Source organism: Marmota monax, unplaced genomic scaffold (assembly GCF_021218885.2).
Source record: "Marmota monax isolate L192 unplaced genomic scaffold, Marmota_monax_Labrador192_F-V1.1 WCK01_AAM20220418_F8-fsc00015, whole genome shotgun sequence".
Classification (NCBI taxonomy): Eukaryota; Metazoa; Chordata; class Mammalia; order Rodentia; family Sciuridae; genus Marmota; species Marmota monax.
The window spans coordinates 6,511,405-6,528,731 of NW_026692194.1; the positions used below are offsets into that span (position 1 = coordinate 6,511,405).

General features: G+C 36.9%; 1 protein-coding gene across 3 annotated transcripts in view; it reads right to left on the bottom strand.

The window, feature by feature from the left end:
• Positions 1 to 17,327, bottom strand: part of Commd1 (copper metabolism domain containing 1) — a 167,915-nt gene that overhangs the window by 137,910 nt on the left and 12,678 nt on the right. The window lies entirely within an intron of this gene.

Here is a 17,327-nt window from a genome sequence, read left to right on the forward strand (position 1 = left end):
CATTTTAAAGCTAGATAAATATTTAAACAAGTAATAACTCAAGACTATTTGGTACTAGCAATTATATTCTATTCTGGGTAAAAATACTGTCTATATATGAAAGAAAATAATAAATAATACTTCCACACAATCAAGTAGTCTCTAGGATCTTAAGAAATGAATCACCAAATCAGAACAACAATGAATCTATTGGAACTACCAAATTCCAGAATACTGATATACCAAACATTGGAAAGGATGTAGAGCAACTACAACTCTCATTCATTGCTGGTGGAAATACAAAAATGGTACAGTCACTTTGGAAGAGAGTTTGTCAGTTTCCTATAAACTAAATACTCTTATCATATATTCTAGTCATGCTCGCCTTAGCATTCACCTAAATGTGTTTTAAATTTATGTCCACACATAACCTGTATGTGAATGTTTATAGCAGTTTTACTCATAATTGTCAAATTTTAAAGATGCCCTACAGTAAGAAAATGGAGAAATAATCTGTGGTATAACCAGACAATAGAATATAAACTAGAACTAAAAAGAAATGAGTACTTTGGCCTTGAAAAGTCATAGAGGTACCGCAGTGGTTATTTTTTTAATGTATTTATTTATTTATTTTTATGTGGTGCTGAGGATAGAACCCAGGGCCCCATACATGCTAAGCAAGTGCTCTACTGCAGAGCCACAACCCTAGCCCCTATATATTGGGTTTTTTGTTTCATTTTGTTTTTGTTTTTGGTACTGGGGATTGGGCCCAGAGGAACCTTACCACTGAGCCGCATTCCTTGCCATTTTTATTTTGTATTTTGAGGCAAGGTCTCACTAAGTTGCTTAGGGAGTAGCTAAATTGCTGAAACTAGCCTCAAATTTGTGATCCTCCTGTCTCAGCCTCTGGAGTCCCTGGAATTACAGGAGATCACCACCAAGTCTGACTAAACATGCTACATATTGTACAATTCTAACAAATGCCATTCTGGAAAAGACAAAACTATGGAAACAATAAAACATCAGTGATTACCACAGGAAAAGGGGAGGGAGGAACAAAGAAGTGGAACACAGATATTTAGGAAAGTAAAACTATTACAGTGGTAAACACGTATCATTATACATCTGTCAAAACCCATAGAACTTACAATGCAAAGAGTAAATCCAATGTAAACCATGAACTTTGAGGGACAATGATGTCTGGACATGGTTTCCCCTATCCTAAAAAACATACAACTCTGCTGTGGGATGTTGATAGCAAGGGAGGCTTATTAAGAAATATGAGAACTCTCTATACTTTCTGCTTAATTTTGGTATGAACCTAAAACTGCTCTAAAAAAATTAAATCCATTGTATTTTTTAAAAAGTAATAGCAGTGGGCAGGGTATGGTAGCACACAAGTGTAATCTTGGTGGCTCAGTAGGCTGAGGCCGGAGGATCGTGAGTTCAAAGCCAGCCTCAGTAACTTAGCGAAGCACTAAGCAACTCAGTGAGACCCTGTCTCTAAATAAAATACAAAAAGGGTTGGAGATGTGGCTCAATGGTTGAGTGAATTCAGTACCAAAAAAAAAAAAAAGGGGGGTGGGGGCGAAGGGTGGGGGCTGGGATGTGGTTCAGTGGTCAAGTGCCCTGAGTTCAATTCCAAAGGGAAAAAAAAAAGAAAGTAATAGCAATATGTTTCACCTTAGTAACGATGAAGAAAATTAATTCATCAGTTTTCATATTAAGAAACATACATGAGGTAGAAACAGGTGCCTATAATCTCAATGATTCAGGAGGCTGAGGCAGGAGGATTACAAGCTATAGGTCAGCCTCAGAAACTTGGCAAAGCCCTAAGTAACTTAGCGAGACCCTGTCTCAAAATTATTAAATAAAAAGGGCTGGGGATGTGGGGAGTAGTGATGTGGTGATGTGGTTAAGCGTCCCTGGGCTCAATCCCTAGTACCAAAAAAATAAAAATAAGAAACCTATATGAAGGCTGAGCTAGGGATGTAGCTTAGTGGTAGAGTGCTTGCCTAGCACACATGAGACCCTGAATTTGATTCCCAGTACTGTTAAAAAAAAAAAAGAAAGAAAGAAAAGAGGAACATACATGGTCACAAGAAAAACTTCAGTCTTGTTTTTAAAATGAGCAAGAAAGTTGTTTTCCCAGGATTTGGCATTATCACCTTTTTTTAATATTTTAATAAAATTTTTAATTTTAATAGATGGATATAATACCTTTATTTATTTATCTTTATGTGGTACTGAGGATCAAACCAGGGCTTCACACATGCTAGGAAAGCACTCTACCACTGAGCCACACCCCCAGCCCTATTAGTTACCTTTTAAGCAAAGCCAAAACATAAGACCAAACCAGCACCAGAGCATAAAAATACCTGTACAATGTCTGTTGTTCACTGCTCATGCTCTCTGTACAAAGAACAATTCAGATTTGATAAACTTCAGAATAAAAGTATCTAACAGATTTTGATAATATGAATCTTAAAAAAACCAAACTCACTGACTAAAAGATTCTGATGACTATTAATTTTTCACCAGAAGAAATTTATACACAAACTAAATAGTAAATGTAAAAATTAATTTTCTTCTGGGCATGGTACTGCATGCCTGTAATCCTGGCAACTCTGGAAGTTGAAGCAGGAGGACTGCAAAAATGAGGCCAGCCTGGGCAACTCAGTGAGGTCCTAAGCAATTTAGTGAGACTCTGTCTCAAAAAAATAAAACAAAAAAGGGCTGCTGGGGACATAGCTCAGTGGTAAAGCACCCCTGAGTTCAATCCCCAGTACCAGAAAAAAAAAAAAAAAAAAGATTAATTTTTTTTAAACCTGTGGTATTAAAATAATTTATTATCATGGCAAAAGGTTGCAGGATGGTACAGACTGAATGTGTGTGTTCCATTCCTGCCCCAAATTTATATGTTGATACTGGGCATGGTTGCACAAACCTGTATCCCCAGTGACTAGAAGGCTGAGGCTGGAAAAGCACAAGTTCAAGGACAACCTGGACAATTTAGAGAATCTGACTCACAACAAAATGAAAATGACTGGGAATGTAGTTCCCTATAGAGCACCCCTGGGCTCAATCCCAAGTACCACCAAAAAAGGGAAGAAAAAGATCAATATGTCAAAGGCTTATTAACCCATGATGAGATTGGTATTCATCTAAGACAAGACATCAGAGAATTTGTTTTTTCTATTGCATAACCACACACAAAAAGGTCATATGAGCACATAGTAAGATAGAGGCCACTTAAAAGCTCAAAAAGACCTCAGAATGAAGCCTAATTTGCCATTAATTTTAAATTTCCTAGTCTCTAGAACTGAAGAAATACATTTTTGTTATTTAAGCCAACCAGTACATTTTATTTTGTTACAGTTGCACAAGCAGACCCAGACTCAGCAGAAACTTAAAGCAATTCTAATGGGCTTACCCCATCTAGAAACTGATTCAAACGACTGACTCATAAGGCCCATGATTTCTAGATTTATGCCCATTAACCTTTTTTTTAAAGAGATTTCTTTTTAAAAAAATTTTTTTTAGTTGTTGATAGACCTTTAATTTTTATTTATCATATGTGGTGCTGAGAATCGAACCCGGTGCCTCACACATGCCAAGCAACTGCACTCCTGCTGAGCCATAGCCCCAGCCCCGCCCATTAACTTTTTAAATGAGTTGCTATTAATGGATATAAATCCACAATAGGATAGAAAATAAAAGCAAAAGGTAAGAGGCTATAATAAGCAAAACTCAGTAATTGGAACTGTGAAAAAAAATCAACTTCACAATTCAGGATCAATCTCCCACCTTATGGATCATATCTGTTTCCCTGCTTTCTTCCACAGCACTTATGTGACCATTTTCTTCTTTACTGAGAATCTCAACTCAATGGAAAAAGGAAGGGTGAAATCAACTTTATTAATTTTGATTCCTCTCATTTAATAAAAAATGTCATAACATTTTAAACTATGATTTTTGCTTGAAAATCATGATTTTCAAGATGACCTCTGACTTTTAAAACCAACAGAAAATTTTAGGAAAATGAGTTTCCTAAACTACTGGAAAAGAGGCAGACCCCTGGACACTGGATTCTGCTTTCTTCCCTAGACAAATATGAAGCCTTATATGGCACATCAGGTGTTTTAAACATTTCTTTAAAAAAAAAAAATTAGTTGTTGATGGACCTTTATTTTATTCATTTATTTATATGTGGTGCTGAGAATTAAATTCAGTGCCTCACGCACATGAGACAAGCACTCTACCACTGAGTCACAATCCCAGCTCTAAACATTTCTTAATCTGGAAGGGTGATATGATTCAGTTTAAAAGGGCAGCTATGTAGCAAAAATTAAGTTTTGCAGACAGAGTAATAGTGGTGACCAAATCAAATATGATTGTACTTTCTCCTGCCCTTTGTGACCACTTCTCAGATTTTATATAGTTGACTAAATCAGGAATTGAAGTTAACCTCATAATGGTAAGGGTGGGTCCCTTACCAATAAGTACACCCACTTTGAAATACTATAGAGCTACACTGAAACAGTTTGGTAGCTACACTGAAACAGTTTGTGCTTCACACTATTCAAGAAATTCTCTTATAAATCTGAGTTTATTTTACCCTGGCTCTTTGCTCCCCACAGAATGTCTAAATTTTTTTTAGACATAAAAAATTCATAAAACATATGTATTCATAAAACATACTTGAAAATCAGGTCTCTTTTTTTATTTTTTTATTTTTTATTTTTTTGTAGTTGTAGATGGACAGCATGCCTTTATTTTATTTGCTTATTTTTTGTATATGGTGCTAAGGATCCAACCCAATGCTTCACCTATGCCAGGAAAGCACTCTGCCACTGAGTCACAGCCCTAGCCCCTTTTATCATCTTGTATCTCACCTGCTTCACCGTGACCTTGATATTTTTCAACTTAACGTACATTTCCATAGTTACATGTATTAATGCTGTTCTCCCTATATAGAACCCCTTATTGTGGAAATCTTATCTTGCAGGCCCAACTTAAATGTTGTTATAACCTAGCAAATGAAATTAATTACAACTCATTTATTAGGCTTTCAATTTTGCTTTCAAATCTTATCGTTTAAATACATATTCATGTTTCTAAGAAAACAATAGGCTCCTTGTAATGAAATAGAGTATTTTACTCATCTTTATATTCCCCTAATACTTAGCACAATACTTTGCACAAACTTTAATGTGTAAAGGAATGAAAGACTCCACATTTGTTTTTATTACCTGATTAAAAGTAATACTCCAACTCTGCATCATCCATCATTCAGTTTAGCCACATAGAAAAAAGAAAATTAATGCCTAACCTAATGAAGTATTAAAAGAGCTTACAATTTAATAATGAAAAAAATCTTGACAGGTATTCTACAAAAACTGGTGGCTTCTCTTTCCAAGTTCACTAATCAAGCCAGCTCTCCAATCTTAATATTCTAAATGTATGAAAGAACAGCTTAGTATCAGCTTCAGTAAAATCTCTTGAGGCTAGGTATCTTGAAAGCAATTTGCTGCCACATTACCCAAGTCTAATTACAGAACACTACATTAGGATTATATTAAATTACAATGTTATTCAACAAAATGATCTATAATTTTAGTCACTCTGGTACTAATTTACATGCTAACCAAGAAACCACACAAAACAAAGTCAATGGTGAATCTATGAATTTGATTCTAAACATTTTCCTCCAAATGATGTTTATCCTCATCCTTCTCCCAAATAGGTAACATGCAATCTTTGGCCAGAAGCCTACACAGGATGTTTTAAAGCAATTATAATTAATAGAATCTCTATAATTGCTCCAAATTTGTTTATTTCAAATCAATTTCAACTTGAATAAATACAAATGGGGAAGAAAACCTCAGAAACATTTATAAGATAATAAACAAAATAACTACAAATCTATAATAGGATGGAAGCAGAATCTTTAAAACCAGACTAAGAATTTGAGATTCTATCTTTAGTATAAACCCCCAGAATGATTCCTATGCTGGCCCAGATTCCTCCAAAAAATAATCCCACATCACAGTTAAATGCTAAAATCACCAAGTTTTCTTTTTTTTATTATTATTAGTTGTTCAAAACATTACATAGCTCTTGACATATCATATTTCATACATTTGATTCAAGTGGGTTATGAACTCCCATTTTTTCCCCCGTATACAGATTGCAGAATCACATCGGTTACACATCCACGTTTTTACATACTGCCATACTAGTGTCTGTTGTATTCTGCCGCCTTTCCTATCCTCTACTATCCCCCCTCCCCTCCCCTCCCCTCTCATCTTCTCTCTCTACCCCATCTACTGTAATTCATTTCTCTCCCTTGTTTTTTTTTTCCCTTTCCCCTCACTTCCTCTTATATGTAATCTTGTATAACGATGAGGGTCTCCTTACATTTCCATGCAATTTCCCTTCTCTCTCCCTTTCCCTCCCACCTCTTATCCCTGTTTAATGTTAATCTTCTTCTCATGCTCTTCCTCCCTGCTCTGTTCTTAGTTGCTCTCCTTATATCAAAGAAGACATTTGGCATTTGTTTTTTAGGGATTGTCTAGCTTCACTTAGCATAATCTGCTCTAATGCCATCCATTTCCCTGCAAATGCCATGATTTTGTCATTTTTTAGTGCTGAGTAATACTCCATTGAGTATAAATGCCAGATTTTTTTAATCCATTCATCTATTGAAGGGCATCTAGGTTGGTTCCACAGTCTAGCTATTGTGAATTGTGCTGCTATGAACATCGATGTAGCAGTATCCCTATAGTACGCTCTTTTAAGGTCTTTAGGGAAAAGTCCGAGAAGGGGAATAGCTGGGTCAAATGGTGGTTCCATTCCCAGCTTTCCAAGGAATCTCCATACTGCTTTCCAAATTGGCCGCACCAATGTGCAGTCCCACCAGCAATGTACAAGTGTACCCTTTTCCCCACATCCTCGCCAGCACTTGTTGTTGTTTGACTTCATAATAGCTGCCAATCTTACTGGAGTGAGATGGTATCTTAGGGTGGTTTTGATTTGCATTTCTCTGACTGCTAGAGATGGTGAGCATTTTTTCATGTACTTGTTGATTGTTTGTATGTCCTCCTCTGAGAAGTGTCGGTTCAGGTCCTTGGCCCATTTATTGATTGGGTTATTTGTTTTCTTATTGTTTAATTTTTTGAGTTCTTTGTATACTCTGAATATTAGGGCTCTATCTGAAGTGTGAGGAGTAAAAACTTGTTCCCAGGATGTAGGCTCTCTATTTACCTCTCTTATTTTTTCTCTTGCTGAGAAAAAACTTTTTAGTTTGAGTGAGTCCCATTTGTTGATTCTTGTTTTTAACTCTTGTGCTATGGTGTCCTATTAAGGAATTTGGAGCCCGACACCACAGTATGTAGATCGGAGCCAACTTTTTCTTCTATCAGACGCAGAGTCTCTGTTTTGATATCAAGCTCCTTGATCTATTTTGAGTTAACTTTTGTGCATGGCGAGAGAAAGGGATTCAGATTCATTTTGTTGCATATGGATTTCCAGTTTTCCCAGCACCATTTGTTGAAGATTCTATCCTTCCTCCATTGCATGCTTTTAGCCCCTTTGTCAAACATAAGATAGTTGTAGTTTTGTGGATTGGTTTCTGTGTCCTCTATTCTGTACCATTGGTCCACCCGCCTGTTTTGGTACCAGTACCATGCTGTTTTTGTTACTATTGCTCTGTAGTATAGTTTGAAGTCTGGTATCGCTATACCGCCTGATTCACTCTTCCTGCTTATAATTGCTTTTGCTATTCTGGGTCTTTATTTTTCCATATGAATTTCATGATTGCTTTATCTATTTCTACAAGAAATGCCACTGGGATTTTGATTGGCATTGCATTAAACCTATAGAGAACTTTTGGTAATATTGCCGTTTTGATTATGTTAGTTCTGCCTACCCATGAACAGGGTATATTTTTCCATCTTCTAAGATCTTCTTCTATTTCTCTCTTTAGGGTTCTGTAGTTTTCATTGTATAAATCCTTCACCTCTTTTGTTAGGTTGATTCCCAAGTATTTTAATTTTTTTGAGTATAATGTGAATGGGTGGTTGTTCTCATTTCCATTTCAGAAGATTTGTCACTGATATACAGGAATGCCTTTGATTTATGCATGTTGGTTTTATATCCTGCCACTTTGCTGAATTCTTATATTAGCTCTAATAGTTTCTTTGTAGACCCTTTTGGGTCTGCTAGGTATAGAATCATGTCACCTGAAAATAGTGATAATTTAAGTTCTTCTTTTCCTATTTTTATGCCTTTAATTTCTTTTGTCTGTCTAATTGCTCTGGCCAGTATTTCGAGAACTATATTGAATAGAAGTAGTGAGAGAGGGCATCCCTGTCTTGTTCCAGATTTTAGAGGGAATGCCTTCAGTTTTTCTCCATTTAGAATGATGCTAGCCTGAGGCTTAGCATAGATAGCTTTTACAATGTTGAGGTAAGTTCCTGTTATCCCTAGTTATTTGAACATAAAGGGATGCTGTACTTTGTCGAATGCTTTTTCTGTGTCTATCGAGATGATCATATGGTTCTTATCTTTAAGTCTATTGATGTGGTGAATAACATTTATTGATTTCCGTATATTGAACCAGCCTTGCATCCCAGGGATGAATCCTACTTGATCATGGTGCACAATTTTTTTGATATGTTTTTGTATCCGATTTGCCAGAATTTTATTGAGGATTTTTGCATCTAGGTTCATTAGAGATATTGGTCTGTAGTTCTCTTTCTTTGAAGTGTCTTTGTCTGGTTTCGGGATCAGGGTGATGTTGGCCTCATAGAATGAATTTGGAAGAGCTCCTTCTTTTTCTATTTCCTGAAATAACTTGAAAAGTATTGGTATTAATTCTTCTTTAAAGGTTTTGTAAAACTCTGCTGTATACCCATCCGGTCCAGGGCTTTTCTTGGTTGGTAGTCTTTTGATGGCTTCTTCTATTTCCTCCTTTGATATTGGTCTGTTTAAATTGTGTGTATCTTCCTGACTCAATCTGGGCAAATCATATGACTTAAGAAATTTATCGATATCTTTACTATCTTCTATTTTATTGGAATATAGGGTTTCAAAATAATTTCTAATTATCTTCTGTATTTCTGTAGTGTCTTTTGTGATATTGCCATTTTCATCCCGTATGTTAGTAATTTGAGTTCTCTCTCTTCTTCTCTTCATTAGCACAGCTAAGGGTCTGTCGATCTTATTTATTTTTTCGAAGAACCAACTTTTAGTTTTGTCAGTTTTTTCAATGGTTTCTTTTGTTTCAATTTCATTGATTTCCACTCTGATTTTAATTATTTCTTGCCTTCTGCTACCTTTGCTGTTGTTTTGCTCTTCCTTTTCTAGGGTTTTGAGATGAAGTGTGAGCTCATTTATTTGTTGGTTTTTTCTTTTTTTGAGGAATGAACTCCAGGCAATGAATTTCCCTCTTAAAAGTGCTTTCATTGTATCCCATAGATTCCAATATATTGTGTCTGTATTTTCATTTATCTCTAAGAATTTTTTGATTTCCTCCTTTATGTCTTCTGTAACCCACTGATCATTCAGTAACATATTGTTCATTTTCCAGGTGATGCAGGATTTTTCATTCCTTCTTTTATCATTGATTTCCAGTTTCATTCCATTATGATCAGATAAGATGCATGGTATTATCTCCACCCCTTTATATTTACTAAGGGTTGCCCTATGGCATAATATATGGTCTATCGTTGAGAAGGAGCCATGTGATGCTGAGAAGAACATATATCCACTTGATGATGGTTGATATATTCTATATATGTCAGTTAAGTCTAGGTTATTGATTGTGTTATTGAGTTCTATAGTTTCTTTATTCAACTTTTGTTTGGAGGATCTGTCCAGTGGTGAGAGCAGTGTGTTGAAGTCATCCATAATTATTGTGTTGTGGTCTATTTGATTCTTGAACTTGAGGAGAGTTTGTTTTATGAATGTTGCAGCACCATTATTTGGTGCATACATATTGATAATTGTTATGTCTTGTTGGTGAATGGTTCCTTTTAACAGTATATAGTGTCCTTCTTTATCCCTTTTGATTAACTTAGGTTTGAAGTTGATTTTATTTGATATGAGTATGGCCACTCCTGCTTGCTTCCGAGGACCATGTGAGTGGTATGATTTTTCCCAACCTTTCAACTTCAGCCTGTGTATGTCTTTTCCTATCATATGAGTCTCCTGAAGGCAGCATATTGTTGGATCTGTTTTTTTAATCCAAGTTACTAGCCTATGTCGCTTGATTGGTGAGTTTTAGCCATTAACATTTAGGGTAACTATTGATATATGGTTTGCACTTCCAGGCATGTTTATTTATTTATTTATTTTAATTTGGCTTGTTTTTCCTCTTTGCTTATTTCCCCCCCCCCTTTACTGAGTTACCTCCCACTGTTGGTTTTGGGTGCTGTTTTTCATTTCCTCTTCTTGTAGTGTTTTGCTCAAAATGCTTTGCAGTGCTGGTTTTCTGGCTGCGAATTCTTTTAACTTTTGTTTATCGTGAAATATTTTAATTTCATTGTCAAACCTGAAGCTTAATTTTGCTGGATACAATATTCCTGGTTGGAATCCATTATTTTTCAGCGTTTGAAATACGTTGTTCCAGAATCTTCTCGCTTTCAACGTCTGTGATGAAAAATCAGCCATTAACCTAATTGGTTTACCCCTGAATGTAATCTGCCTCCTTTCTCTTGTAGCTTTTAATATTCTCTCCTTGTTCTGTATATTGGATATCTTCATAATAATGTGTCTTGGAGTTGGTCTATTACGGTTTTGTATGTTTGGGGTCCTGTAGGCTTCCAGGATTTGGCAATCCATCTTTCATGTCTGGAAAGTTTTCTAAAATTATTTCATTCAACAGATTGCTCATTCCTTTGGTTTGGACCTCTATACCTTCCTCTATGCCAATGACTCTTAAGTTTGGTTTTTTTATGACATCCCATATCTCTTGAATGTTTTGCTCATGGTTTCTTACCAGCCTTTCTGCGTTGACTATACTCTTTTTGAGTTGATAAACTTTGTCTTCATTATCTGATGTTCTGACTTCTATTTGATCTAGTCTATTTGTAATATTCTCATTTGAGTTTTTGATTTGGCTTATGGTTTCCTGCATTTCTAGGATTACTGTTTGATTTTTTTTAATCTCTATCTCCTAGTAGAGTTCATTTTTTGCTTCTTGAATCTGCTTATGTAATTCATTTTCAAAGTATTCTTTCATTGTTTGGACTTGCTGTCTAATGACTTCTTTAAGATTCCATTCCATCTGAGTCAGGTATGCCTTGAGTTCTTTCTCTGTCCATTTTTCTGATGCCTCTACGTTGTCCTGTAAATTTAAGTTGTCCTGCATTGTTTGTAATCCTTTTTTCCTTGTTTTTTCATGGTGTTCACGTTACTTTCCAACTCTGTTTAACTGCTGTGTTTCTGTTTTCTCGTATAAATTTGTTTTGGTTTTTTATATCTCTGTGGTCTGTCCTTTGTGGTGGGAGACTATGTCTAGAGATATTAGGCTTTATTGTAATTTAAAGCTGATTCATTTGATTCATAAAAGGCTTACGGATTCTGTAGGCATATAGTGATCTGTTGTTTGGTCTTAGGACTTTATGTTTAGGTTAGGTGCTATGATGGTATGACGGTTAGTATGTTTTGGCTACTTTGGAAGATTGCTCTACTGAAGGGGGATATTAACAGGCGAATGGATCAGGGTATTTGGTAATAGCTAGGTACTTAGGAGCCCTATAGACAGCCTCGGAACATTCACCTATTATCATTTAGATAATTACACGTAATGAAAGTCATAATGCTTGGGATGAAAGTTAGGGGGAAGGGGAAGGAAGGAGTCCTTAAAGAGAAAGAGGGAGAGAAAAATAGGTAGAATAAAGGAGAATGGAAAGAACAATAAAAATTGAAAAGGGAAAAGAAAAAAAATGATAAATGAAGTCTTAGAGTTCTATTTTCTTCTCTTCCAGTAGGCGGAGCTGTGCCCTCCGAGCCGAGCTTCTGCCCTCTATGTGCCAGCAGCAATCCCTGTAAGGCGGCTCCTCTTCCCCTACTGGGCGTCTCTCCAATCCTATTAGTTCAGAGCTGTTTCTCTTCTCCGGCCCCTCCCCCCTTCCTCCTGCCAGCCAGCCAGGCCCCGCTCACCGGAGGCGATCTCCACAGATCTAGTTACACTTGCAGCCCCCTATTTCCCGAAAGACTGAGCACTCTCTCTGTTTGTCATTCATCCAGACCCCAAGGTTGTGGAGCGGATGATCTGGGAACCGTCAGTTTAATTTGTCTGGACCCCTTCGGTGGCCATGCCCCCGGGAACTGGTGGCTAAGGCCTTGGGTGTAGCCGTTGATGGTAGGGGGAGTTGGGGGTTGGGAGTCCCCTCTCTGCTTCCCTCGGCCCCTATAGTCACACCCACACCGCTGGTGGTAGGGGGAGTTGGGGGTCGGGATTCCCCATTGCTTCCCTCGGCCCCTAGAGTCACGCCCACGGAGTTCTGGGGCGAGATTTTTGAGGTTTCCCAGCTGTATGCATCTGGTGGGGATGGGAGTCACACACCTGTTGAAGCGATTTCGCTGGGAAGGGATCCCGTCTGCCGAACTCTGGTGACGTCAGCTCTCTGCTATGGCGGGCCCCAGACTCCTTGCCAGAGTGTCCAATGGGAGGGTTGGGTCGGGCCTGTCTCTGGTCTGTCCCAGACTCAGTTTCAGTTCTGGTCCGCTGTTTCATGAAGGCTTGGTTAGCAACCTCTTCAAAGGGTCTCTACGCCGCACACGGTACCGGGCAGTGCTGAAACGCCTCCTTCTGCGCGGGTCGCCAGGCAGCAGCAACCCGGACCTCCGCGCAGGGTGGCCGAGATTCACCCGTCCAGGGCAAGCTGTCACCTCCAATAATCCCAAATTCCCCACCTAGGTCTCACTTCAGCAGAATTTTGCTGGGAGTTTCTCAGCAGGTAGAATCCAAACGTTCTGATGTGTCTCTCTGTCCGCGTGGCTGAGGAGGTACTGAAAGCGTTGCCTCCCCGCCCGCCGCCATGTTGAGTCTCTGATGACCAAGTTTTCTAACATCATAATATGAAACCTTTTTTAACCAGGACCATTAAACCAAGACCTGGTCATTCTCTGTATTTAAGGGGCTACAGAACTAATTACCATCTTCTATATTTCTTCTTATATAGTCTGTTATTATAGTAAAAATGTTCTGCATTCTCAACAGAACACATCAAAAGAAAAACAACTGTATAGATGAGGGTTCAAAAAACCAACTTTCTAGATTTTACCTGTATAATTTTAAAAGTAGAGTAAATTAATAATTGACGAAATAAGCAGCAGGCTGCAGTTGTAGCTCAGTAATAGAGCACTTATCTAGCACGTGTGAGGCACTGAGTTCAATTCTCAGTAGTACATACAAATAAATTAAATAAAGGTCCATCAACAACTAAAAAAAATTTTTTTGAAAGTCAGAAAACAATAAAAACAAACAAACAAAAGACAAAAAAAAAAGAAAGAAAGAAAGTCAGAAAACAGCAACAGTACTGCCAAACTCTAAATTACACTCTAGTAGTATAAGCTAACTAAATGGTTTTCATTCTGCCAGTTACTTTTTCCAGTAACTTACTTGCCATCTATGTTCTTAACATTTTGAGTATGACACCTATCTCTATCAGCATCGGGGGTGGGGAGGAATTCACAATGAAGCAAAACAAATGTTTACTCCTATTAAATAATTCCAAGTAACAGATTAGCATTTAACTTCAGGGGGAAAAAATTTAGCCTTTTCTTAAAAAAAAAAAAAATTGGCCAGCTCAAAGATGTAAATGTGCGAAAGACTCCAAAAGAAATTACAAAGTTTAAAAAAAAGGCTCTTATAGATGAATGGATTTAAAAAAGTGGCATTTATACACAATGGATATTACTCAGCACTAAAAAATAACAAAATCATGGCATTTGCAGGGAAATGGATGGCATTAGAGCAGATTATGCTAAGTGAAGCTAGCCAATCCCTTAAAAACAAATGCCGAATGTCTTCTTTGATATAAGGAGAGCAACTAAGAACAGAGTAGGGAGGAAGAGCATAAGAAGATTACCATTAAACAGGGACGAGAGGTGGGAGGGAAAGGGAGAGAGAAGGGGAATTGCATGGAAATGGAAGGAGACCTGCATTGGTATACAAAATTACATATAAGAGGAGGTGAGGGGAAAGGGGAAAAAAAAAAAAGAGAAAGAGAAATGAATTACAGTAGATGGGGTAGAGAGAGAAGAAGGGAGGGGAAAAGAGGGGAGGGGAGAAGAGGGGGGATAGTAGGGGATAGGAAAGGCAGCAAAATACAACAGACACTAGTATGGCAGTATGCATAAACGTGGATGTGTAACCAATGTGATTCTGCAATCTGTACACGTGGTAAAAATGGGAGTTCATAACCCACTTGAATCAAATGTATGAAATACGATATGTCAAGAGCATTGTAATGTTTTGAACAATAATAAAAAAAATGATAGTGGAATGTGATGGACATTATTATCCAAAGTACATGAAGACACAAATTGGTGTGAATATACTTTTTATACAACCAGATATATGAAAAATTGTGCTCTATATGTGTAACAAGAATTGTAATGCATTCTGCTGTCATATAAATAAAAAAATAATTAATAAAAAGAAATTCAATACCTATTTTAAAAAAAAGAATAAGCAGATGTGGGTTATTCACACCCTAAAAAAAAAAAAAAAAGAGGCTCTTTCTTTCCCCCTTCATTTTTGGAACTATTTCTACAATATTGCTGACAGCCCCTAAAGCTTTCTCTTGGGAAACAGTACTTGATTAGTGTAGTGTCCAACTAAAGTACCTAGGTTAACATATTTTTTAAAATTACTATTTAACTTGGAATGGATCCACCATTTGACCCAGCTATCCCACTACTCAGTTTATACCCAAAGGACTTAAAATCAGCATACTACAGGGACACAGCCACATCAATGTTTATAGTGGCTCAATTCCACAACAGCTAAACTATGGAACCAACCTAGATGCCCTTCAACAGATGAATGAATAAAGAAAATATGGTACATATACACAATAGAATATTACTCAGCCTTAAAGAAGAATGAAATTATGGCATTTGAAGGTAAATAGATGGAAGTAGAGAATATCATGCTCAGTGAAATAAGCCAATCCCCAAAAAACAAAAGTCAAATGCTTTCTCTGATAAGGGGATGCTGATCTATAGTAGGGCAGGAAGATACAGAAGAATGAAGAATTTTGGTTTGTGTAGACGGGAGTGAGGGGAGAGGTGGGGCTGTGGGGATGGGAAGGATAGTAGAATGAGACAGACTTATTACCTTATATACATGTATGATTACACTATTGGAGTGATTCTGAACCATGTACAGCCAGAGGAATGAGAAGTTGTGCTCCATTTGTGTTCAATATGTCAAAAGGCATTCTACTGTAAAATTAATTAATTAATTAATTTTAAAAATTAAGGACAATATATAGTCCAGGTTAAAAAAATTACTGTTTAAGAATCAAAACTACTGGTGGGGATATAGCTCAATTGGTAGAGTGCTTGCCTTACATGCACAAGGCTCTGGGTTCAATTCCCAGCACCACAAAATAAATAAATTAATTAATAAATAAATGAATTTAAAAAAAAAAGAATCACAAAAGAATATATATCTCTGAAGAAGGCTCCAAGGAGTTCTCAGAGAGAAGAGGGAAATTGACCTAGGACTAGCAGGCATAAGTGACAGAAAAAAATGTCAGCACATGCCAGAAAAAGGCATAGACAGAGGCTTATTTAGAAAAGTAGATACATATCCAAGAGAGAATGGGGACAATGTCAAAAGAGATATCTTTGGGGTAAAGCAAGGAATATACATTCAAGGGAGAATGGGGCTATCTCCTGAAGGAGAGATAGCAACCCATGGTGTGGGGTATTAATATTTAAGAAGGGGCTGGGGTGGTGGCTCAGTGGTAGAGTGCTTGCCTAGCATATGTGAGGCACTGTGTTTAATTCCCAGTACCATATTAAGAAACTAACTAAACATTAAAATAAAGGTATTAAAAAAATATATTTATACAGGGACAGTTGCTGTGGGCTGAACTATATGTGGAAACCAGGGTGGAGCTGCAGAGCAAAATTTACATTATTTTGCATCAGTTTTCCTTTGCTTGCTTATTTCCTTTATTTTACAAAGGCATGGGCAAGGCCATGTCTCTTGAGAATTACAACTGTTCCTAAGCATTTATTGCATCTCTGGCTCAAGGGCACTTTCTTTGAGATTCAGCATCTCTCCCCCTCTTTGTACCAAATTCCTATCTCAGTTCTATAACAGTGAAAGAATTGAGCCAAAAGAAATTTAAAAGATTTAATAATAAAAATGAAAACAAGGGGCTGGGGATATGGCTCAAGTAGTAATAGTAACACGCTCGCCTAGCATGCGTGAGGCACTGGGTTCAATCGTCAGCACCACAAAAAAATAAAAATATTGTGTCTACCTAAAAGCTAAAAAAAAAAAATTTTAAATGAAAACAAGAGAAAAAAAAAACAATACTGCAATAATTAGCCAGGCAAAGTTGACATGTCTCTGTAGTTCCTTCACTCATGAAGATGAGGCAGAAGGATCACTTAAACCTAAGAGTTCAGATCACCTGGGCAACACATAGTGAGATCCTGTCTCTAAAAAAAGACATACTAGTTAATAAGGCCATCAAAGAACTATTGAAGAAGTCATAAAACGTATGACAAGGGAGAGTAATAAAGTGTAATTTATTCAATTATCTATAGTGCATCTTCTAAGAAAAACTTTTTTCAGTTATATAAAAAGGTTCAAAAGAAATAGAACTCAAGGGCTGGGGCTGGGGATCAGTGGTAGTGCACTTGACTGGCATGTGTGAAGTACTGGGTTCAATTCTCAGAACCACAAAATAAAAATAAAAAATTTCATCAACAACTAATAAAAATTTTTTTAAAAAAAAGAAATAGAACTCAGAGCAAAAGTTCCTATCTTATAGTCTTATTTGTAAAGACAAAACAGAGCCAAATTAAACTATATATACATATACTTGTGAAATCAACCTAAGTGTTGATCCAAAATGATTCTCAATGGAAGAGGCATCATGGGTAAAGAATGATTTTCTAACATTTACAACAATTTTAATGCTTGAAAAGTAGAGTCCTATGTTCATAATAGGTAAACTCTGGAAACTTCCCAAATGCCCATCAACAGTAGAATAGATATGTATATTCAAATATCAGTATACTCAGCAGGAATTGGCAAAATATTTTCTGAAAAGAGCCAAATAATAAATATTTTAGACTTTGCCAACCAC